Source organism: Balaenoptera physalus (genome assembly GCF_965194825.1).
Source record: "Balaenoptera physalus genome assembly, contig: HAP1_SCAFFOLD_1904, whole genome shotgun sequence".
NCBI lineage: Eukaryota > Metazoa > Chordata > Mammalia > Artiodactyla > Balaenopteridae > Balaenoptera > Balaenoptera physalus.
The window spans coordinates 1-24,237 of record NW_028124899.1 but is presented as its reverse complement, the minus strand read 5'-3'; the positions used below and the strand labels follow the sequence as shown (position 1 = coordinate 24,237).

General features: G+C 42.8%; 2 long non-coding RNA genes and 2 pseudogenes across 4 annotated transcripts in view; 2 read left to right on the top strand and 2 right to left on the bottom strand.

Moving 5' to 3' along the window:
- The window catches only part of LOC309654079, a 59,263-nt pseudogene extending 52,034 nt beyond the window's left edge, over nt 1–7,229 (bottom strand). The window contains exons 1-2 of the transcript in view: nt 7,221–7,229; nt 4,256–4,857 (exon numbers count right to left, since the gene is read on the bottom strand). The product of the transcript in view is annotated as an uncharacterized misc_RNA (transcript). The remainder of the gene's footprint in view (nt 1–4,255; nt 4,858–7,220) is intronic.
- Nucleotides 7,230–8,401: 1,172 nt separating this feature from the next.
- On the top strand, nt 8,402–20,131 carry LOC309654082. Its single transcript, XR_014259814.1, has 2 exons — nt 8,402–9,196; nt 15,318–20,131. It is a non-coding gene; the product is annotated as an uncharacterized lncRNA (long non-coding RNA).
- On the top strand, nt 10,594–14,265 carry LOC309654081. The gene is made up of 2 exons (XR_014259813.1): nt 10,594–11,092; nt 11,424–14,265. It is a non-coding gene; the product is annotated as an uncharacterized lncRNA (long non-coding RNA).
- A 1,260-nt stretch (nt 20,132–21,391) lies between the features above and the next one.
- Nucleotides 21,392–24,231, bottom strand: LOC309654080 (mitochondrial import inner membrane translocase subunit Tim8 A pseudogene; annotated as a pseudogene). The gene has a single exon. The product of its transcript is annotated as a mitochondrial import inner membrane translocase subunit Tim8 A pseudogene (transcript).
- Between the last annotated feature and the right edge of the window lie 6 nt (nt 24,232–24,237).

Genomic DNA, 24,237 nt, shown 5'->3' with positions numbered 1-24,237 from the left:
GAGTCGCCAAAGAATTCTGCACAAACGCTTTGTAACTCCAAAGTGCTGTGCAAATCAGAGCAGCCCTTCTCTCCTTCACATTCGTTTGACTTGGAATTTCAGAAGTTTAGCTGAAAATATAGACGACTCGGAAGCAAGGGACTGAGAGTGACCCACACAGGTGGACAGAAATGCAAAAACTGGAGCACCTCATACAAACCACAAGAGAACACGTTCACGTGCACACGTTATCAGTAACAGAAAACGCCACCGGTAGCAACCGTAAACCACTGAGAGGACCAGCAACGACATGTGTCCAAATCCAGCCGGCAGCACAGCCTCGTCGGCGGCAGTGCCTTAAACACAGCTCCCCGCACTCCGCGGCCTAACAAGATCCACTTTTTCCAAAAAGTTTAGCAACTTGCCAAGTACACTGGCATAGTTCACCTTTTTTAATTGCTAAGCAAACATGCAGGAGAGTTGAGACAATCAAGGGAATGTTCAGCCTTCCTCAAAAATAAGATCCAGGAAATTCACGTTTTGCTTGAACAGTTTCATGTCTAAAACTGATCACAAACCTCTGTTTGATGTTGTTTTCTCGCTGCTGGCCAATGAGCCCGGGAAAGACAACGAATTCTTTCAAACAGGGAGGGCTCTCTGCACTCTTCAGCTAAACCAGCGAGGCTTTACCACCGTCACGTTTAAAATAATGAGGAGGACGCCTCGATGGAGTTTACCGGGCTGCGCTAATCACGAGGGGCCTCGGGCGCCCAGGGCGGGCCCCAGCGCCGGTGGCCGCGGGACCGGACGCCCTCCCCGGGACCCCCCCAGGACCCCCTCCCCGGGACGCGGCCGCGGGACAGGACGCCCCCCAGAACCCCTGACCGGGACGCAGCTGCGGGACAGGACGCCCCCCAGAACCCCTGCCCGGGACGCGGCTGCGAGACAGGACGCCCCCCAGGACCCCTGCCCGGGACGCGGCCGCGGGACACGAAGCTCCCCCCTCCCCAGGAACCCCTCCCCAGAGCGCGGGCCTCGCCGCCGTCACGCGGCACCCGCCGCGCTCACCGCGGGCCGGGAAACCCCTCAGGCCGACTGACCCCCGCCCGCCGCCCAGCCTCCCTCCGGCCCGCGCCGCCCGCCGCGCTTACCGCGTTCTTCTGCATCATCTTGTCCATCTTCTGGGCAATGCGGACCACCTCGTCCTCCATGGCCCCGGCAGGCCTGCCCCGCGCCGGGCCGCGGGGGACGGGAAACGAGCGGAGCTGGCGGGGCGGCGGGTAAGCCCAGGCGTCGGCGAGGGCCCTCAGCAGGCCTGACCGAGGCGCTTCCTCACTCACGGCGACGGCGACGGCGGCGGCGGCGGCGGCGGCGGCGGCGGCGGCGGCGGCGGCGCTCCTCACCCGCAGGCAGCGCCAATCCAGCTCACAGCTCGCGGGGGCGGCGCTCCTCCCCCGCAGGCAGCGCCAATCCAGCTCCCAGCTCGCGGCGGCGGCGGCGGCGGCGCTCCTCCCCCGCAGGCAGCGCCAATCGAGCTCCCAGCTCGCGGCGGCGGCGGCGGCGCTCCTCCCCCGCAGGCAGCGCCAATCGAGCTCCCAGCTCGCGGCGGCGGCGGCGGCGGCGCTCCTCCCCAGCAGGCAGCGCCAACTGAGCTCCCAGCTCGCGGCGGCGGCGGCGGCGGCGCTCCTACCCCGCAGGCAGCGCCAATCGAGCTCCCAGCTCGCGGCGGCGGCGGCGGCCCTCCTCACCCGCAGGCAGCGCCAATCCAGCTCCCAGCTCGCGGGGGCGGCGCTCCTCCACCGCAGGCAGCGCCAATCCAGCTCCCAGCTCGCGGCGGCGGCGGCGGCGGCGCTCCTCCCCCGCAGGCAGCGCCAATCGAGCTCCCAGCTCGCGGCGGCGGCGCTCCACCCCGCAGGCAGCGCAAATCGAGCTCCCAGCTCGCGGCGGCGGCGGCGGCGGCGCTCCTCCCCAGCAGGCAGCGCCAACTGAGCTCCCAGCTCGCGGCGGCGGCGGCGCTCCTCCCCCGCAGGCAGCGCCAATCCAGCTCCCAGCTCGCGGCGGCGGCGGCGGCGGCGCTCCTCCCCCGCAGGCAGCGCCAATCGAGCTCCCAGCTCGCGGCGGCGGCGGCGGCGCTCCTCCCCCGCAGGCAGCGCCAATCGAGCTCCCAGCTCGCGGCGGCGGCGGCGGCGGCGCTCCTCCCCCGCAGGCAGCGCCAACTGAGCTCCCAGCTCGCGGCGGCGGCGGCGGCGGCGCTCCTCCCCCGCAGGCAGCGCCAACTGAGCTCCCAGCTCGCGGCGGCGGCGGCGCTCCTCCCCCGCAGGCAGCGCCAATCCAGCTCCCAGCTCGCGGCGGCGGCGGCGGCGCTCCTCCCCCGCAGGCAGCGCCAATCGAGCTCCCAGCTCGCGGCGGCGGCGGCGGCGGCGCTCCTCCCCCGCAGGCAGCGCCAACTGAGCTCCCAGCTCGCGGCGGCGGCGGCGGCGGCGCTCCTACCCCGCAGGCAGCGCCAATCGAGCTCCCAGCTCGCGGCGGCGGCGGCGGCGCTCCTCACCCGCAGGCAGCGCCAATCCAGCTCCCAGCTCGCGGGGGCGGCGCTCCTCCACCGCAGGCAGCGCCAATCCAGCTCCCAGCTCGCGGCGGCGGCGGCGGCGGCGCTCCTCCCCCGCAGGCAGCGCCAATCGAGCTCCCAGCTCGCGGCGGCGGCGCTCCACCCCGCAGGCAGCGCCAATCGAGCTCCCAGCTCGCGGCGGCGGCGGCGGCGGCGCTCCTCCCCAGCAGGCAGCGCCAACTGAGCTCCCAGCTCGCGGCGGCGGCGGCGGCGGCGGGAGCGGCGGCGGCGGCGGCGACGCTCCTCCCCCGCAGGCAGCGCCAATCGAGCTCCCAGCTCGCGGCGGCGCTCCTCCCACGCAGGCAGCGCCAATCGAGCTCCCAGCTCTCGGCGGCGGCGGCGGCGCTCCTCCCCCACAGGCAGCTCCAATCGAGCTCCCAGCTCTGTTCTTTTTTTTTTTTTTTTTGAATTTTGAGATTTTTCATTTGAAGTAAGTCTTAATGCTATTAAATTCACAAATATGCTAATTTAAATACCCAAGTCTATTATCTAAGACACACATTGCAAACACAAATATCTATTCTCTCCACATGTCAGAGCCCATTCATTTCATGGTTTGGAAATGGGGAGAATAGATCCCCTTAAACTGCAAGTCAGCAGGTGTTTCTTTACAGTTAACTTCAGCAAAATTCATACAAAATATTAATTAACAATGATCTTCTTGTTAACTCACAAGGAAACACCTTCAAAGCTGCATTTTGTTAAAGTTTCTGTACTAAAATGTAGAAAAACTGAACTACACAAATATTGAAAAGTTAAAAATTCCTTAATTTTTTATTCCTGGTACCACTACCACAATTTACAGGGCAATATACCTGATGTAATGAAAAGAAAAAGAAAAAGACAAAGCTACAACAGATAAAAGACCTCAGGAATGTACATCTAATTGACACTCCATTGCATTAATCAATAGCTGCACTTTTTGCAAACTGTGGCTAGGACAGTCCTGAGCAAGAAGGGTTTCCTGTTTAAGCTGCAGTAACTTTTCTGACTATGGATCATCGTTCCTTCTGTGGCAGATTTTTACAGTTCCTCTAATGCATTCGGGACGACTGTCTCAAAGTAACCTGCAGCTTTCCTGACACCTCCTCGCTCTCTCTCCTGCCAAGAACTGTAGCCCTTTTCTTGTGAGTTTTGAGAACCTTCTGCTACCATATCCACCACTTCCACCACCAGATCCATAACCACCACCATAGGGACTTCCCGAGCTTCTTCCACCAAAACTGCCTCCCTTCATGGGTCCATCATTTGATTGCTGTTGTCCACTATAATTTCCAAAATCATTATAGCTCCCACCACCACCATAGTTACCTCCAAAATTTCCTCCTTCATTGTAACCATCATATCCTCCACCACCGCCACCATATCCCCCATCTTGGTTTCCATATCCTGGTCCACCACCACCATAGCCTCCTCTACTACTGTAACCAGGACCACCGCCATAGTTACCACCGTCGCCTCCAAATCCGTTCTATCCACCATCACCTCCTCCATAACTACCTCTGCTGCCACCACCTCCACCACCATAGCCTCCTCTTCCACCAAGTTTCCACCACGGCCAAAGTTACCTCCACCACCTCCAAAGTTTCCTCCACGACCCATAAAGTTGCCAGATCCACCTCCACGACCTCTTTGTGATCCAGCAGATTGCGTTTCTTCTTTAGGAAGGGCCTTTTTCACTTCACAATTATGCCCATTAATAGTGTGGTATTTCTGAACAACAATTTTATCAACTGTATCATGATCATCAAAAGTTACAAAAGCAAATCCTCTCTTTTTTCCACTCTGCCCGTCTTCCATAACTTCTATGGTTTCAATCTCGCCATGCTTTTCAAAGTAGTCTCTCAAATTACATTCTTCTGTATCTTCTTTAATACCACCAACAAAAATTTTCTTCACTGTTAGATGGGCACCAGGCTTTACAGATCCTCTCTAGAACCAGCTCTCTTTGGTTCCACTACACGCCCATCAACCTTGTGTGGTCGAGCACACATTGCTGCATCCACCTCTTCAACCCAAGAGTAAGTCACAAAACCAAAGCCCCTGGAACGTTTTGTTTGGGGGTCTCTTATCACCACACAATCTGTAAGTGTGCCCCATTCCTCAAAATGTTCTCTTAAGCTATCGTCTGTAGTTTCAAAGCTCAGACCACCAATAAACAGTTTTCTCAACTGTTCTGGTTCCTTTGGATCATGGCCCTCCTCCCCACCCCACCCCCGGCGGCGGCGGCGGCGGCGACGGCGGCGGCGGCGACGGCGACGGCCGGAGTCGGGCTGGGGGCGACCGGGCGGCGGTTTTACCTCCGTTTTGAGACCGGACTCGCCTCTTCCAACTCGAGTTCAATATGGGACGGAGAGGCCAGCTCTGTTCTATGTTGGGCCATTTTACTTCAGCCTAAAAAAATTTCTTCTAGTATTCCCTAAGGTCTGCTGGGGATCAGTTTTCTTATTTTTTATTTATCTGTATTTGATTTTTTAAAATTGATTCCAATTTTCTGTTGAGATTCTCCATATTTTAATCTATTAATCCCCATCTTTTACTCTCAATATAGTCATTTTAAAGTTCTGTGCTAACTCCAGAATCTGAATTCCCTCTAAATCAATTTTTCTTGTTTTGTTTTGGTTTTTTTTTGTCTTAATTTTTAGTCACTTTTTCCTGCTTCAGGAATTTCATAATTTTTGATTGTGTGCTGGACATGGTGAATAAAAAATTCATAGAGACTGAAGATGCTATTACTTTGAACCAGAGAAGATTTACCCCTTTCTCTGTTAATCAGAGTGGCTGATCATTTCAGTCATTTCAGGAATTTTACTAGGTCAGAACTGGGTTGGAGCTTTACTTGTCTCATGCTACCTATGATTTTTCCTGATTTGTGGCCTCCCTGGATTTTTGCTGTGAGCCTGACAGGTCTTTGATTCTTCAATAAATACAGTCAGTTATTGACTTCAGTCTTTCAGATGTTTGAATTCAGCTCTTTAGGCTCTCAGTTCTCACAGCTTCAGAGTATGGCAAATGTAAGGAGAGACCAGCTATGTATTTGTTACCGTTACACTTTCTCAATGAAAATTTGTCTCATAAACACTGAAACATTGCAGATGATTTCACTTTTTCTGACTCAGCCCCCTTCTTGGGGATGGCACTTCTGGGTTTTTACTGTGAGTCTGGTAGGTCTCTGATTCCTCACTTTGGAAAGTTCTCTCCCTCAGGCATTAGGTATTTAAGCTTCCTGCTTTCTATAGGTTCAAAAACTGGCAAATGTCTTGAAGAGGAGACCTAATGATTGTCACAGGCCCCTTTATCTAGCGGGATTTGGTTTGTTCGTGCCATGACTGTGCAGGAAATTTCACTCTGCTTTCTTGGCTCAGTCCCCCATCATCCTGTACCACCCTGACACTAAGGAAATGTCCTGTGGGGGAAATCGGCTTGACATTCTGCTAGATTTCACTCCATCATGCCAGCAAATGAGTTCATCAAAAGGTATGGTGATTTCTCTTTTCCAGTGGAGTATGTCTCCCTACACCAAACCCCTGCTCCAAATCTCTAAATGTCCCTCTCTAGCATACTAGTTGATATTGTTTCTTGATTGCTTCCTTAGCTCGATGATCCTTTATTCAAGTTTGTTTGCTCGTTGCAGCAGGAGTGATGGCCTGTGCCTACCTAGTGCAGGCATATTATTATGGAGATATGGCTTTGGTCCCAGACACCACAATAAGGAGAATATCATAAGAAAGCAAGTCACACGAGTTGTTTGGTTTCCCAGTGCATGTAAAAGTTATGTTTATGCTATACTGTAGTCTATTAAGTGTGCAATAGCATTATGTCTAAAAAAAGTACATATCTTAATTTGAAAGCAGACTTTAAGAATGCTACCCATCATCTGAGCCTTCAGCAAGCTGTAATCTTTTTGCAATAGTAACATCAAAGATCACTGATCACAGATCATGTAACAAGTATAATAGTGAAAAAGTTTGAAATATTGTGAGACTTACCAAAACATGACATAGAGACACGAAGTGAGCAAATGCTGTTGGAAAAAATGGCACCACCAGTAGAGCTGCTTGACACAGGGTTGCCACAAACCTTCAATTTGTTACAAAAAAAAAAAAAAAAAAAAAAAAAAAAGCATTATCTGCAAGGTACAATAAAGTGAAGTGCAATAAAGTGAGGTATGCCTATATATCCTGCCTCAAAGTAGAAATCCTATTTAGATCACCTTTAATTTCTCTCTATGATATATTAATAGTTTTCTGTTCAGGGTTCTTACATTTTTTATTACACTTATTATTAGGTATATGATGTTTTGATGATAATGTAGATGGCATATTTTTTAGTTTTTAATTTTATAACTTTTCAGACACAGAAAAATGTTAGTGGAATTTTTTAATGTTTGGTCTCTTATCTGGCAACTCTTCTAAAAACTAACTGATATTCTAATAAGTTATCTGTAGATGGTTTTGGATTTTCTGTATCCTTAATTATATCAAATATGGAAAGTGACAGTATTATTTCTTCCTTTCTTAGCCTTATATTTCTGATTTCTTTTTCCTGCCTTACTGCTAATGCCATTTAATACTTTTACTAACAGGTTGAATAGAAAAGGTAAGAGTTGGCATTCTTATTTTGTTCCTAATCTTACAGTGGACATTCTCCACATTTCACTATAAATAGGATGGTGGCTCTAAAGTTTTTTGTAGTTTCCCTTTGCTATGAGTTTTTAATCATACATAATTATTGAATTTTATCAAATGCTTTATCTGACTATACTGATATGATCATATACATTTTCTCCTTTATTTTATTCACGTGGTGCATGACATTTATTGATATTTGAATGTTAACTCACCTTGCATTTCTGGAGTAAAACAACTTGGTAGGAATTCACACACACACACACACATTCACTCACTCACACACTCTACATTTGATTGTCTAACATTTTGTGTATGATTTTTGCTTCTGTATACATAAAGGAGATGGGCCTATTTTCTTTTCTCATAATTGTCCTTTTAATTAGTGAATAGTATATAGAGGGTAGAGATTTAAAAGACCTTTTAAAAGGTCTTCTTCTTCTGTGATATAATACAATACAGTATTACTCCATTTTTTAAAAATGACCTTTTTTATTTTCAAATAGTTTCAAATCTGCAGAAAAGATACAAACAGAGTTCCCTTTACCTCTCTCCCAGTTTTTCCTATTGCTAACATCTTATACTACCATACTATATTTTTCAAAATTAAAAAGCCAACATTTATACATTACTATTAACTAAACTTAAGACTTTTTTTGGATTTCACCAGTTTTCCTGTTAATGACCTTTTTCTGTTCTAGGACCCAATCCAGTATATCACATTCCACTTAGTTAGTTGTCATGTCTCCTTAGTCTTCTCTGGTCTATGACAGTTCCTCATTCCTTCCTTGTTTTTTATGATTTTGACAGTCTTGAGGAATATTTGTCTGATATTTTGTAGAATTGTCCTCAGTCTGGGTTTGGCTGATGTTTTTCTCATGATTAGACTGGAGTTATAGGTTTTGACAAAGAATACCACAGAAGCGAAGTAACCGTCTCATCACATCATAACAGAGAGTATGTAGTGTCTCCGTGACATCACTGGTGATGTGAAACATCATCACTTGCATAACATGGTGTTTGCTTGGTTTCTCCACTGTAAAGTTACTTTTTCTCCCATTTTATACTCTCTTTGGAATTCAATCATTAAGGCCAGCCCAGGACTGGACTTAAGGGGAAGATTAAGCTTCACCTCCACCTCCTTGGGGAGGAGATGGATGCCGGCGGGGGGGGGGGGGGGGTGGCGTGGGGGAGGTTACCTACATATGGAATTCTTCTGTTGGCAAGATTTGTCTTCTCCCTCCCTCCTATTATTTATTTATTTATACACTCATTTATTTACTCCATTATGTTTTAATATGGATTCTTTATCATCTATATACATAATTACAACCTTAAAAACCTCTGGTTCCCCCACTGACATATAAACTCTTTGAGGAAAGGCTCTGCTTCTTTTTTATTTTTGTACACTCTATGCGTTTAGCATAGTCCCCTAATTTATAGTGGACTTCCAGTAATTATTTTGTAATGGATATCTTTCCACTTCAACTGAAAAGTACCCTTTCCTTATATAATAGCATTCTAAATCCAAAATAAAAGTAGATTTTAAAATAAGTAAAAGTAAACTCATGCATGATCACCCTGTAATAAGTATGTAAAAAAGCAAAGGGTACTGCAGAAATAACTTAACCATTGGAGTTGGATGTGTCTCCAAAAAATATTGAAGCCACATTTGGAAAGAAATTACAGTATTTGATAAGCCAAGGATATGACCTGCTGTGTGCTTTCCCTTTTTTGTTCAGATCACCAAAGGAGATTAAGACCCCGTTTTCTCCCGTCTCTGGAAAATTATCATCTGATGCAGTCACTCAGATAACAACAGAGAGTCCAGGAAAAACCATGTTTTCATCTGAGATTTTTGGTAATGCTGAAGATCGTGGACATGATATTCCAGAGCTCAGTACACAGAAGTTGGGCAAAGTTCCTGTCAAGTTTGCTTCATCATCTTCAGTCCAACAGATTACTGTTCTTCATGGCACAGATGGTAAGAGAATTTTAGGTCACATTACCAACTTTTGTGTGTCATTAACCAATAAATTTCTTGATTGGGTCTTTCTAGTTAGAAAACCTAATTTTAATTTTAAGCATTAGGTTGTACATGATGATAACATCTTTTATTTACATAGCTATGAAGAGAATATAATTTATTATGTTTTTACTTCAATTTCTAGTGAAGTTAACAACCTATGTGAAACTCATGCTACTTGTGGCTGACGTATTTTCAACTCATAATACTTGTCATAAGAATGCAAGTAGTTCATGAAAACATAAAAACTATAGAGGTTCAATTTTAGGGAGGTAGATAATTATTTGGCATTGTTTCTTTTACTATTGTTTTGCATGAGACAGTGAACAGATAGCAAACACAATACCAGTCTATTTCTTGCTCAAGAAACGTTGAGCAGGGACCCAGGTTGACTGTGACTCTGCTTTCTTTAAAACATGGAACCTTGGATTCATCATCATAGTCAACTGGAAGGGACGAAAAGCATGGAGGAGCACATGTTGGGAGGCTTTTATGGTCTAGGCCTAGGTGTGGCCCACATCACTTTCCACTGACTAGGAATAGTTTAGCTGTGCTTTCCAGGATGAAAAAGAAATGAGTTTTGGTGAACAGCTAGCAATTTCTACCATAAGGTCTACAACATTTAGAGTGTTCCTATGCTATCATGACAGTGATATTTTTATAGTGCTTACACTATATAACATTCAAAATTATAGCAAGTTATTTTCTTTTTCAGACCAGTAACTGGAAAGTTAAGTTCCCATTCTACCTCCAAATGAGGGTGGGAACTTTCAATTACTAATTTTAAAGTATTCAACAGTTTGTACAAATCTATTCAAAATAGATTTTAAGTGTTCCTACTTGTGCAAAAAGTTTATCTGTCTGTAGGTATAAATGGAATATGCCTAAATGTATAAAGAAAATTGCTTAGTTCCACATTTAAATTGCACTGAATTTAATTTGAATAAATACATTTATATGTTGAAATGGTTATATTTCTTTTCTTTTTTTTTTATTTTATTTATTTTATTTTGGCTGTGTCGGGTCTTCATCGCTGCGTGCAGCCTTTCTCTAGTTGCGGCGAGCGGGGGCTACTCTTCATTGCGGTGCACGGGCTTCTCATTGCGGTGGCTTCTCTTGTGGTGGAGCACGGGCTCTAGGCACGTGGGCTTCGGTAGTTGTGGTGCATGGGCTCAGTAGTTGTGGCTCGCGGGCTCTAGAGCGCAGGCTCAGTAGTTGTGGCACATGGGCTTAGTTGCTCCGCGGCATGTGGGATCTTCCCGGACCAGGGCTGGCACCCGTGTCCCCTGCATTGGCAGGCGGATTCTTAACCACTGAGCTATCAGGGCAGCCCGAGATGGTTATATTTCTTATACACTTTTATTGTGAAATAAAATTATGCCCCCCAAATGTATAGTCTAATCAATATCACACAGAACACCTTTAATGTGTCAGTTACCTATTGCCACCGTGATACTGTATAAGAACCTCGAAAATCTCAGTGCTTTATAACAACAGACATTTGCTTTCCTCACTCATGGGCTTATGAGTCCGTTGGAGTTTGGCATCAGGATGCAAAAACGGTTTGGGTCTGTTCCACATGCCTTGTACTGAAACCCAGGCTACTCTGGGCTATGCTGTTTTCATGTTGGTGGAAGAGCACAGGAGAGGAAATCCAACTGTGAAAGTGTATTTTATACCTCTTCTGACATCAAATGGATCAGTCTATAGAGAGCCCACAGTTCATGGTCTTACCTTTACATACAGGTACTTGGTAGAAAGGACTCCTTTAAAAGAGAAATATTATTTGGTTTAATAATAAAATATTTTTAACTCTGTGGATTCAGAAGTAAAATTTTAAAAAATATTTTAAAAGTATACAGAATAGGGCTTCCCTGGTGGCGCAGTGCTTGAGAATCCGCCTGGCAATGCAGGGGACACGGGTTCGAGCCCTGGTCTGGGAAGATCCCACATGCCGCAGAGCAACTAGGCCCGTGAGCCACAAATACTGAGCCTGCGTGTCTGGAGCTTGTGCTCTGCAACAGGAGAGGCCGCGATAGCGAGAGGCCCGCGCACCGCGATGAAGAGTGGCCCCCGCTTGCCGCAACTAGAGAAAGCCCTTGCACAGAAACGAAGACCCAACACAGCCAAAAATAAATAAATAAATAATAAAAATAAAGGAATTGCTTTAAAAAAAAAAAAAAAGTATACAGAATAGCATGTTGAATTTATGACTATGTGTCCACTGCTCTGAATTAACAAATTAAGAGTAATATGCTATATGTTTATATTTAGTTCCATTTGCAAGTTTTTTGAAGAAATAAATTTTATGGTTGGACTTTCTTCTTTACCCTTCTCCAGTCCTTTCTTTCTCTCCCAGGAACAACCATTATTTGCTGAATAGTCGCTTCTTCCCCCAGAGATAGGCAGTCCAAAGTAACTTTAAGACTTCTGCATCCAAACATAAAGTTGTTGAGAATTTCAAAAAGCCACTTATCTTGCCTCTGAATTCTCCATCTCCACATGGTAACCATTCTTGCTCTGGGTCCATTGTAATTCTGCCCAATTGTTGTTGTCCATTTTCTGCAAACTTTGAACTAAATGGTAAATTTAACCATCACCACCAAGCTTTATATACACTGGTGGAGGAAGAAAACTACTAAGTCAATATCCTAACAATAATGACTACAGCAACGTCCAAAGAGAAGTAGAGGCTACAACCTATTTTTCCTGTTATTTAAATTCTTCCAGCCTCTATACATTTCTTCATTCTCCTTGAATTCAGCCAGGTTCTCATTGGCTGGGGTTTTGCCTGATAGGTTGGTACAAGTGTTCCTAAGTAGTCTAAGGCTTTGCTAGCCCTGCATAGGTTTAAGGTAATTTTTTGTTAATTTCTATGACCAGGCTTGGTAAAGTGGTCCCCTAGGTGTAAGCCATACTCCTACTGACTTTCTTCTTTTAAGGTAACCTTATTTCTCCCTGATAGTTAAGGTCAATTGTAGTTTTAGTCAACACTATGGCATCCTATTCCCTGTATTGTTTCAGTGACATAAAGAATGTAAAATGACTAGATGGCTCCTGTCTCCCGGTAGAAGTGCCCCTCCCTTATTTCTAAGATCTTCCATCAAACAAAGCAGAGTCACAGAGATAGAAAGCAAAAGATTTTAAAGGCTTCTGCCTTTGTTCCTAAATACATGCATTCTGTCTGTGGGATAGGCAAGTGCCACATGTGGTTCTGAGCACATGCCGTATTCAGTAAGCTAGCATTCCAGCCTCAGAAAGTGATGCCTCCCAGCTTGTGCCATGACAGTTATCAGTAAATTGTTCACTCGCTTTTTTGTTCTTGAGTTTACCATAGCTGTGGGTGATCAGGCTTGTGAGGAGAACAGTGACTCCCTTTAGTCGTCAGCCTTTTGTCTCATTTCCTTCACTATGAAGTCAGTTCCTTGGTTGGAAGCAGGGTACTAGTAATATGGATTCCATGTCAAATCATCAGAATCATGGAGTGGCCAAGGATGGTAACACAATTCTAAGTAGTTTATAAGTTGTTATTGCATCCAGAATGAAGGAGATCTCATTCTACTCTGGGACTATCAGACTCTGTCTAGAGTATTTTGATTTTTATAAACTAGACATGGGCAACTAGGAGTCCATCTAGAGGTGATTACAGGATGCAAGAGAAGACCATGGTCCATAAAGATAAACTGAAGAAGCTGTTGTGTTTAATCAGGAGAAGTGGTAGCTATCTACAAAATTCTATTTGAATGAGCAGTACAACCCCATGAATACTGAGGAGTAACCTAAACAAGAATTTTATAGGGCTCATGTGATGGCAATACTAATCCTTTGTGTAGGCATAGAAAAGGACAGTAGACTAAAAGGAGGGATGGGATATTTCTGAATGGGAAAATTGAATATTTAAAGATGTCATTTATTCCCAAATGAATTTAAACTCTAATGTAATTCTACTCAAAATTCTAATGGAATTGTTCTTTTGAACTTGTTTAATTGATCTTAAGTTTTTTCAGGAAGAATAATAAAGAAAATACTGGAAAAGAAGAGTAATGGGGAGGATAAATTTTAGCAGCAGCCAGTGGAGTGTTTTCATGGGATGCCTGGAAGTTGCAGACATTATTCTCACCCTTGACCTATGGGCCCAGACTCAGTCATATGTCCATACATGTCTGCAAGGGAGATTGGGAAATACAGTGTACAGATGAGCAGTATGTACCCAGCTAAATATCAAAATGCTGTTACAGAGACAGAGTTTCTACCACATCATGAAAGAAAAACAAGTGTATAGAAAAAGATTTCAGGGACTGCCCTGGTGGCGCAGTGGTTAAGAATCCACCTGCCAGTGCAGGGGACACGGGTTCGAGCCCTGGTCCGGGAAGATCCCACATGCCGCAGAGCAACTAAGCCCGTGCTCCACAACTACTGAGCCTGTGCTCTAGAGCCCGCGAGCCACAACTACTGAGCCCATGCTCCACAACTACTGAAGCCTGCATGCCTAGAGCCTGTGCTCCACAACAAGAGAAGCCACTGCAGTGAGAAGAGTGAGAAGCTCGCGCACCACAACGAAGAGTAGCCCCCCACACCGCAACTAGAGAAAGCCCGCGTGCAGCAATGAAGACCCAATGAAGCAAAAAAATAAGAAGAAGAAAAAGATTTCATCTTCTATAATAATCAAATTACTACCATGTCACAGACATTTTAGAAAGAATTTTAGCAGTTAGTATTTAAAAAAACGAAACTTTATAAATGACATAATTTTTCACTCTGAAATCAGGAAACTTATGTGAAATGGGGCAGCAGGGGAGAATGGGTATGCTATGAACAGGAAGTCTTTATTACAGAATTCTTTATTATTGAAAATTTAATCCAGCCTAAATTTTTAACATTATGAGAAGGGTTAAAAACACTTAATGTGTAGTAGAATGATAAAAAATGTGAAGATAGGAAATAAAATGAATATTTTATTATCAATGTAAAGTAGAAAAACTGAATTCCACATTATACATACTATACACAACTATGTAAACAAATAAGCAATACAGAGGAAAGACCTGTAGAAATACATTAAAATATTAATAATAGTTATCTTTGAGTGGTAAGACTTTGTCTTTTTTATTTCTGTGTATTTTTTTAATATTGAGAATTTATACTTTTATAATGGAAAACTTATTTTGAAAATCTGCCACATAGAAGAGAATTAGATTTACTTTCTATGACTCTGGAGGGAGAATCTTCAAAGATCAGTAGTAGGGGTTAACAACGACCAGGTTTGGGTTCAATATAAGATAAAGTGTTTCTTAGTTAGAGCCATCTAAATATGGAATAGATTGCTAAGAAGTCGTCTTCTCAATGAATCCTACCCTTACCACTCTATTTAAACTGCATCCTGCTGCAATTTCCCAAATACTTCTAATCTTCCTCAGCATTTTCTAATTTTTTGGGGGGGGGAGTGGCTGTTTTGGGTCTTTGTTGCTGCACACGGGCTTTCCCTAGCTGTGGTGAGTAGGGGCTACTCTTCGTTGTGCTGCATGGGTTTCTTATTGTGGTGGCTTCTCCTGTTGCAGAGTGCGGGCTCTAGGCGCACAGGTTTCAGTAGTTGCAGCACGAGGGCTCAGTACTCGCAGCACAAGGGCCCTAGAGCACGTGGGCTTCAGTAGTTGCGGCACATGGGCTCAGTAGTTGTGGCGCTCGGGCTCTAGGGCGGGCGGGCTTTGGTAGTTGTGGCACGCAGGCTCAGTAGTTGTGGTGCACAGGCTTAGTTGCTCCACAGCATGTGAGATCTTCCCAGACCAGGTATCGAACCCCTGTCCCCTGCATTGGCAGGCAGATTCTTAACCCACTGCACGACCAGGGAAGTCCCAGTATTTTCTAATTTTTTATGTCACTAATAATTTATAAAAACACTAGATGATTTACTTATTTAGTATGCTAATTGTTTACTGTCTATCTCCCTCTTCTAGAATGCTAGTTTACTGATACATTCCAAGAATCTTGACCACTGCTTGGCACATTAAAGGTACTTAATATTTGTTCAGTTAATTAATAAATGTTTTCTTATTAATTATTCTGATCTTTATGTCCTTAGGCCAGCCTTTACTGTTGCCATATAAGCCTTCTGGTAGTACAAAGATGTACTATGTTCCCCAATTAAGACAAATTCCTTCATCTCTGGATTCCAAGTCAGACACCACCATTGAGAGCTCACACTCAGGTATTATGCAGAAATTATTCAAAATTTTACTTTTTGAAATTTTATTTGTGGATTGGCTGTTTAATTCTGGATGACATATGAAAGCTCAGTGCTATTTAATCTTTAAGTGAAACATGGAGATTTTCATGACACAGTCTCTGGTTCAGATAGGTGAGTTATTTGGTCAGATGTATTGTGTACACTCAAACATTTGATAAATATTTGAAGAAAATTGTATGAACAGTTACTTGTTTGGGTTAGTGGACTCCATCTAGGACAAAGGTTTCCAAGTTTTCTCTGTTCACAGTCACCTTAGTGTTTGGGTGATTTCTTTTCTCATCATCGTGGGGATATAAATCATCAGCAGCATATAAATACATGAAGTATTTTTTCAGATACTAAGCTATTATGTTATTAGGGTATAAAAATACTTACCGTTTTGATCTTACAGCTTAATAAGCAAAAATATTTTTGGTTTTGTGTTTGAAAGAAAACATTTTACTTTGTTCAGAAATATGCATAATTACTTGCTAACGAGATATGTGTGGCTATTAGGGCACAGTTTCTCACACCTTGAGATGAGATTGGACACAACCACCCTCATTTATTGCTTTTGTTACAGAAACTGTCAAAAATCCAACTCTGCAGAGATACAGACAGCAGCATTGAAAGGAATGTAGCAGTATCTAATGTTGAAACTTTAAACTATCTTTAGCTATTAGTTTTTGTCCTGTACACCAGATATTACATATCACTGTTTCTCTAGAGTTTTAAAATATCCCACAACATCCCTGTGAGATCACCACAATAGAACTGCAGATTTAGAAAATGAATAGCATCCTGTGGAGGAACTGAATAAATATTTTCTGTGGAAAATTATAAGGATACGGAGTTGGTATGGTGCGGGGTTTTGATTGTTGGGATAACATATTGATTGGTCCACAGGAGTTGACTTGGTTCCGTGTAGATATAAATTGTTCATGATTTGTCAATAGACATCTTTATAGGTGTAGAAATTAAAAAGAAAGTAGTTGTCCCTGGTCTTATGCAGATTTTCTGTTAATTTTAAGAGGACCCAACTAGTATCTAATGGTAACTGAGTTAAAGCCCCTGATATAATTGCTCCTGATTTCCCACTGTGATGCCACTGAAAAAAAGAACCACAAAATGCTCATATGTTAGGATTGATTATGAAGCCTATAACCAGGAACTGGAAGAAATTTTCACTACCTGCATGGCTATGATTTTAAAAACTCACTTAGTGGCTACGAGACATAAAACAAGCTTACTTAATTGATTGTAGGTAGGAAAATCTTTTATCTCAGTCTCACTTTCAGCCCCCTAGTTCAGAAGACAGAATGTACCAATAGAAGTGTAATCAGGTGTTCCAGTATTTTTTGAGGCCTCCTGTGTACTTCTATTCATTTACATCCTAACTCTTCCCTTTGGAGACATTAACTTTGAGAAAAATTGGACAGTAGTGGGAAGAGGAAATGACTACTCAGGGATGGTACACTGTATCCTGAGAAATACTGTCCGTATAAATAAAGTACTGAATGCATCAATTAGACAAGAAGAGATCTGTTGGCTATATATACTTGAGGTTGTCATTTATCATGTTCTGCATCTATTCTGAGAGTGAGGGAGTTGACAGAAGAAAATAATAGTTTCTTAGACCAGTAGAGCTGATCTAGCTGAAAGCCTAGGAATTGTTCTGATAGATAGTGTCTATTAGTGTGTTGTGATTCTATAGATACTAGAAAGATCCAACTAGAGTTTGGGGCCAAGGGCAAGTCATAAACCGTTGCAGATATTTGGACCAAATAATTTCTCCTCAGTTGAGAATGAGTAAACAATTGAACTCATAAAATTCTTTTAAAGACAAAAACAAAGGGACTTCCCTCGTGGCGCAGTGGTTAAGAATCCGCCTGCCAATGCAGAGGACACGGGTTCCAGCCCTGGTCCGGGAAGATCCCACATGCCACAGAGCAACTAAGCCTGTGCGCCACAACTACTGAGCCTGCGCTTTAGAGCCTGCGAGCCATGACTACTGAAGCCCGCATGCCTAGAACCCATGCTCCGCAACAAGAGAAGCCACCGCAATGAGAAGCCCGCGCACTGCAACGAAGAGTAGCCCCCGCTCGCCGCAACTAGAGAAAGCCCGTGCACAGCACCGAAGACCCTACACAGGCAAAAATAAAAATAAATAAATTAAAAACAAAACAAAAACAAAAAAACAAGGCAAAGGTAACCTCGCAAAGAAAGAGATAGATGTTAGAGATTTACTCATTAGGTCAAGTAACACTCTGAAGTAGTAACAGGATTTCATTTATATCTGACAGTAAGTTCTGTGAAGATAGGTACTATGCCTTTTTTTTTGTAAGCCATTTTATACCTCATACCAATATATAATATAGATGTTATTTTGATATTCATTTAAAGACATTTAAATACTTTATGTACTAGTACTGTCAATAGGAGCAAAAAGCCATGGGGAGAGAACTGGCTGGGAGTTTTAAAACAAAGTGAGGAGTTAATAGCAGAAAAAAATGGTGGAGTAAAGACCTCCAACATTTTGCCCTGTGATAAAAGCAACAGAATTTTGGCAAAACTTTATGGAAAACTTTTCCAAAACTCTGGAAATTAACCAAAGGCTTGTAGCTTTTGTAGTAAGCATTTATTCAAGAAAAATGGCTGAACCTTGATAAGAATAGTAATAAGCTTGTGGCATTTTACCTTGCCCTATTCTCATTGCCATACTCAGCTCAGTGATTGATAACCTTGAAAAATATCAGCCTGCATTCCCAGGACTGGAGGGAGCAGAACAGAGCTGGACCTCTTTCACAATTTCATTCCCAAAGAATTGTCAGTATTTGACCTGTCTGATGGCTCTCTGGAAGACTCCACTCAAAAGGCTTATCTTTATTCGACCTTACTCAGAGCTATCCAGTGCGTATGAGCCTCTGTGTCTATGTGTGAGGTGTTTGTCAAAAAACACTTACAGGCAAGTGTTTTATTTTAGTTTCTTAAATATTTATTTATTTAATTTATTTATTTTGGCTGTGCCGGGTCTTAGTTGCACCACTCAGGATCTTCGTTGCGGCATGCGGACTCCTTAGTTGCAGGACCTAGTTCCCTGACCAGGGATCGATCCCAGGGCCCCTGCATTGGGAGCTCGGAGTCTTACCCCCTAGACCACCAGGGAAGTCCCCAAGCAACTGTTTTAATGTCACAATGCATGAGGCAGTGGATAACACTTGAGACAAACAATAGACTAACCAAAAGCTTTATCGGAAAAACTGAGGATGAGATGTCCATAGATATGTTGAAAAGCACTGATATATTCCTAGGACTCTAGAAGACCACAAGTGTGCACAGGCCTGAGTGCATGCTCAGGAAAGATCTGAGAGGGGCCTACCCTTTACCTTTGGCTGCCCTTGAGGCTCTGGGCAAGAAGAAAGGGAAGGCTAAGGCCGAATTGATAACTCCCTGCCCTCAGCGTTGATGGCTATGTGCACGTAGTCCCTCGGCAAAGACTGGGAGATTTATTGTTTCTAGATGTTTAAGGATATCTCCATCTAGGCATTAGCTGACCACTAAGCTAGTTGAGTGGCAGCTTCAGTAGACTTTATAGAATTTGTTCAGAAAAGTTACTTAAAAAAAAAAAAACAGCGTAAAGCAACAGCAGGAAACCCTAGGGAGGTAGTAGACTCTGATTTCCAGGGTTGTCACATTATATTTTTTAAGATGTCCAGTTTTCAACAAAAAGTTACAAGATATGGAAATTCAAAGTAAAAAAATATATATATGGACCATACAAAAGAAAAATAGCAGTTTAGAAACTGTCTGTGAGGAATCTCAGACATTGGACTTACTAAATGAAGATGTTAAAATAGCTATTTAAAATATGTTCAAAGAACTAAATGAAACCATGTCTAAAGAAGTATAAGAACAGTGTCTTACCAAATAGAGAATATCAATAAAGAGAAATTACAAAAAAGAACCAAATAGAAGATCTGTAGTTGAAAAGTACAATAACTAAAATAAAAAATTGACTGGAGAAAGCTCAGTATCAGACTTGAACAGGCAGAAGTATGAGTCAGTGAACATGAAGATAGGCCAATTGAGATTATCCAGTGTGAGAAACAGAAAGAAAAAAGAACGAAGAGAAATTAACAGAATCTCAGAGTCCTATGGGACACCTTCAAGCATCCTATTATACACATAATGGGAGTTCCAGATGAAGAGACAGAAAAAGAGACTGAAGGAGTATTTGGAGAAATAATGGCCTAAAATTTCACAAATTTGATGACTGCTGTTAATCTGCACATCCCAAAAGCTCAAGGAAGTCCAAGCATGATACAGTCAAAGAGAGCCACATCTACATACATCATAAACCATCAAATGACAAAGACAGTGTTAAAGCAGCAAGAGCAGAGTTATCATGTACAAAGAATCTTCAATAAGACTAATTGCTGATTTTTCATCAGAAACCATAGAGGCCAGAAGGCATTGCAATGACATATGCAAAGAGCTGAGGAAAAAAACCTGCCTACCAAGTATTCTGTACCTAGCAAAACTACCCTTCAGAAATGAAGGAGAGATTAAGACATTCTCAGATAAACAACAGTTGAAAGACTCCACTGCTAGCAAACTGACCCACAGAAAATACTAAAGAGATTTTTTTCAAGATGGAATGGTGAACACCAGACAGTAACTTAAATCCACATGAAAAAAGTACTAAAGGTAACTACATAAGGAAATACAAAAGACAGTATAAATGTATTTTTGTTTGTAATTCAGTTTTTCTCCTATATGACTTAAAAGACAAATGCAGTATAAGCAAGTCCCAAATACACACAAAAAAAACTAACAGAATTAAAATGATAAAACCTGACACTATATTTTTAAATAAATAAATTTATTTATTTATTTATTTGTATTTTTATTTTTGGCTGCGTTGGGTCTTCGTTGCTGCGCGCGGGTTTTCTCTAGCTGTGGCGAGCAGGGGCTACTCTTTGTTGTGGTGCGCGGGCTTCTCGTTGCGGTGGCTTCTCTTGTTGAGGAGCACGGGCTCTAAGTGCATGGGCTTCAGTAGTTGTGGCTCTTGGGCTCTAGAGCGCAGGCTCAGTAGTTTTGGCACGCGGGCTTAGTTGCTTCGTGGCATGTGGGATCTTCCCAGACCAGGGCTCGAGCCCGTGTCCCCTGCACTGGCAGGCGGATTCTTAACCACTGTACCACCAGGGAAGTCCGAAAAACTGACACTATTAAAGGGAGAAATATTTCAAGCCAATAGCAAAAGGTCATATATTGTATAATTCCATGTATATGAAATGTCCAGAATGAGCAAATCCGTATAGACAGAAAGTAGATTAGTGGATGCCAGGGGATGTTGGGGAGGGGAAAATAGGGAGTAACAGCTAACATATACAAGATTTCTTTGTGGGGGGCGTGACAAAAATGTTCTGGAATTAGATAACAATATTGGTGGTGAAAATACTAAGAACTAGTGAATTGTACACTTACTTTAATTGGTGAATTTTTTTTTTTTTTGAATCTTGTAGAAGTTTTTATTTCAGTGATTAAAAGAACGCAGTAAATGGAAAGTATGCTGGTTTACATTAGGCATGCACCTCTACCTGAAACTGCTGTTAGTTTTTTTTTGTTTTTCTTTTTTTAAATTTATTTATTTATTTATTTATGGCTGTGTTGGGTCCTCGTTTCTGTGCGAGGGCTTTCTCCATTTGCGGCAAGCGGGGGCCAATCTTCACCACGGTGCGCGGGCCTCTCACCATCGCGGCCCCTCTTGCTGCGGAGCACAGGCTCCAGACGCGCAGACTCAGTAGCTGTGGCCCACGGGCCCAGCTGCTCCGTGGCACGTGGGATCCTCCCAGACCAGGGCCCGAACCCGCGTCCCCCGCACTGGCAGGCAGACCCCCAACCACTGCGCCACCAGGGAAGCCCTGCTGTTAGTTTTTGACTGGCCTAAATCTTTATAACTTATTTTTTCATTTAGGCACATCTTTAAATTTTTTTGGACCCTGACATACAGGGTAAGTTAACTTCTTCCTTGTGGCAGTTTAGTATGAGAATTATGTTCGCTGGCTAGATTCCTTTAACTAAAGGCCTCTAGACTCTCAGGCTACCTGTACTAGCTCAAGACTGTACTTTATATATAGATATTTAAGTGAATCACAGTATAAGGGAGGGAGATAATCTAGAAAGGTGAAATGTACTGTATGAATACTCCATACATTTTTTTTCTAGCACAGATAATCAAACACTAGATAAGGAGGCCTACAGTCAAGTACCAAATTACTCTTTCCCCCACTGCTGCCCTTTCTGAGAGACACAAAGATGTATATCGATCTCTCCAGAAATCTGAAAGGAATCCACACAAATAACAGATTATTACCTATGTGGTCCCACATATCAAATTATAGAGCAGTTCCACTATTAAAATTATAGGAAGCAGTTAATGGGACTATGAGGAAAGCATCGTCCCACATACAGTAACATACACCTAGTAGAGTTTTCCATTCATCTGTCAATTGTTTTCCCAAGATTAGCATTAAAAAACACAACCCCAAACACATTTGACCCTCAAACCACCCCCACACACAAAAATTGGTCTTTGTTCATTCTCAGATGACAGGATGTCCCAAGAGTGACAAAGGTGGGAGCCGATCCCCCCACAGCCTTTTCTTCAACCATCCCATCAACTGCTCTTCATTTCTTGAACTACCTTCCTTTTCCAGAGAGGTAATAATCAGGTCAGTCAGAAAGGCTTTCTGAGAAGACTGGCTTGGATTTCTGGGTCTGTTCCAGTCGATTCAAGATGAATTGGCTTGTATCAATGAAGCGCTCAACGCAGTTCACAAAACAGGCCTCAGCCCGACTGTCCAACTTTGGCCCAGGCTTGTCCATGCACATTTCCCAACAAAGTTCCGTCATCTGGTGCACCAGCTGCTGGAAGCACTTCTTCTGAGTCTCTACCTCGATGAAATGCTGCAGCTGCGGGTCGACCGAGCCCAAACCCGCTGCGGAGGAAGACGAGGAGGACGCCATCCCAGCGCGGCCACGCGTGCCGAGACAAACTCCGCACCAACTCACCGACCTTCACGTGTCTCCGCGGCGGAACCCTTAATTGGTGAATTTCATGTTTTGTCTCAATTTAGAAAAAAAAGTGTGTGTGTTGGGGGGGGTGTGGGCAGGAATGAACATATGAAGGAAAAGACTGCCTAAAACTGTAAAGATTTGGTAACAGATTTAAAATACATTTTGCAGGCAAAAAGGGTGGAATTAACATGAAGGAAGTTAAATTAGTGATGAGGACAAATCTGAGAGTCTGCAAAATTACAGAGGAAAAAGAAGAAGAAAATGAAAATGCTGTGAAAGATGATGAGAGACATAAGAAACATAGCTAAGTAAACCAAACCAAGAATTATATCTGTAGCTGAGGAAGAAAGTAATATTCAAACACTTAATTGAATAAAACATCCTCCTCCTGAAAAGGGGAACACTGTATGCAGATTGAAAGTTGCCATAAAAATCCAGGGAAAAATCAGAGACTGAGACACATATCAGAAAAAGATTTTTGAGTTAAAATAAATAGAAGAAAATCCCATAAATATACAATTAAAAAAAAAAAGTTAAGAGAAGAAAATTTAGTCTGATATCAGGCTTATTTAAAATACTAAATGTAAAAATAATGGAACCAAATCTGTATTTATTGGGAAAATTATATAATTCAAGGATTTATGGACCCAGTGCATTTTCATTAAGCACTATGACAATGAAAAGACATTTTCACAAGTACACAGCAGCTAGAAAGTATATTCAACCTCTGTACCTTCTTGAAAAATTCACTTGAAGACTCACCCAGCTGAAGAGATGAATCAAAATGAAGAAGTCATTACAGAGAAATGAAGCAATGCTGAAAGTGATCAGTGGTGAACTTTGAAGTCAGTTTGACACAACACTCATCTAAACAGCAAATTTAGTTACAAGGTGGAAAAAAAAATGCCAAAAGTTAATTTTGGAATGAAAGGCATGAAAAGAAAAAACAATTGTGTTTCTTGTCTTTTTGACTAAAGAGGTGTCATTTTATTCATGACTTGGTGATCAGATAGGTTAAAGAAGTTTTCATAAAAAATAAATTTGACTTGATTAAAATTTAAAACTTGTGTGCACCAAAAAACAAAACACCATCAACATAGTAAAAAGGTTGCACACAGAATTGGGAAAAACATGTGCAATTCATATATCTGATGAGAGATGACTATCCATAATATATGAAGAACTCTTACAGTTCAACAACAGCAAAAAGCAATCTAATTTTTAAATGAGTACAGAATCTGAAGAGCCATTTCTCCAGGAAAGATACAGATGGCCAAAGAGAACGTGAAAAGATGTTTTACATCATTAGTCATGAAGGAAATGTAAATAAAAACTACAAAGAGATACCACTTCATACCCATTAGGATGGCTTTTATGAAATAAAAAAGAGCAAGGGTTGGCAGGGATATGGTGAAATTGGAACTCTTGTGTATTGCTGATGGGAATGTAAAATGGTAGAGCCACCGTGGAAAACAGTGTAGTGGTTCCTCAAAAAATGAAACATAGAATTACTATATGATCTAGCAATTCTTCTTCTAAGTATATACCCAAAAGAATCGAAAGCAGGGATTTGAACAGATTTTGAACACCCAGGTTCATAGCAGCATTATTAACAATAGCCAAAGGGTGAGAACAATCCAGATGTCTACCACCTGATGAATGGATCAATACAATGTGATATATACATACAATAGAA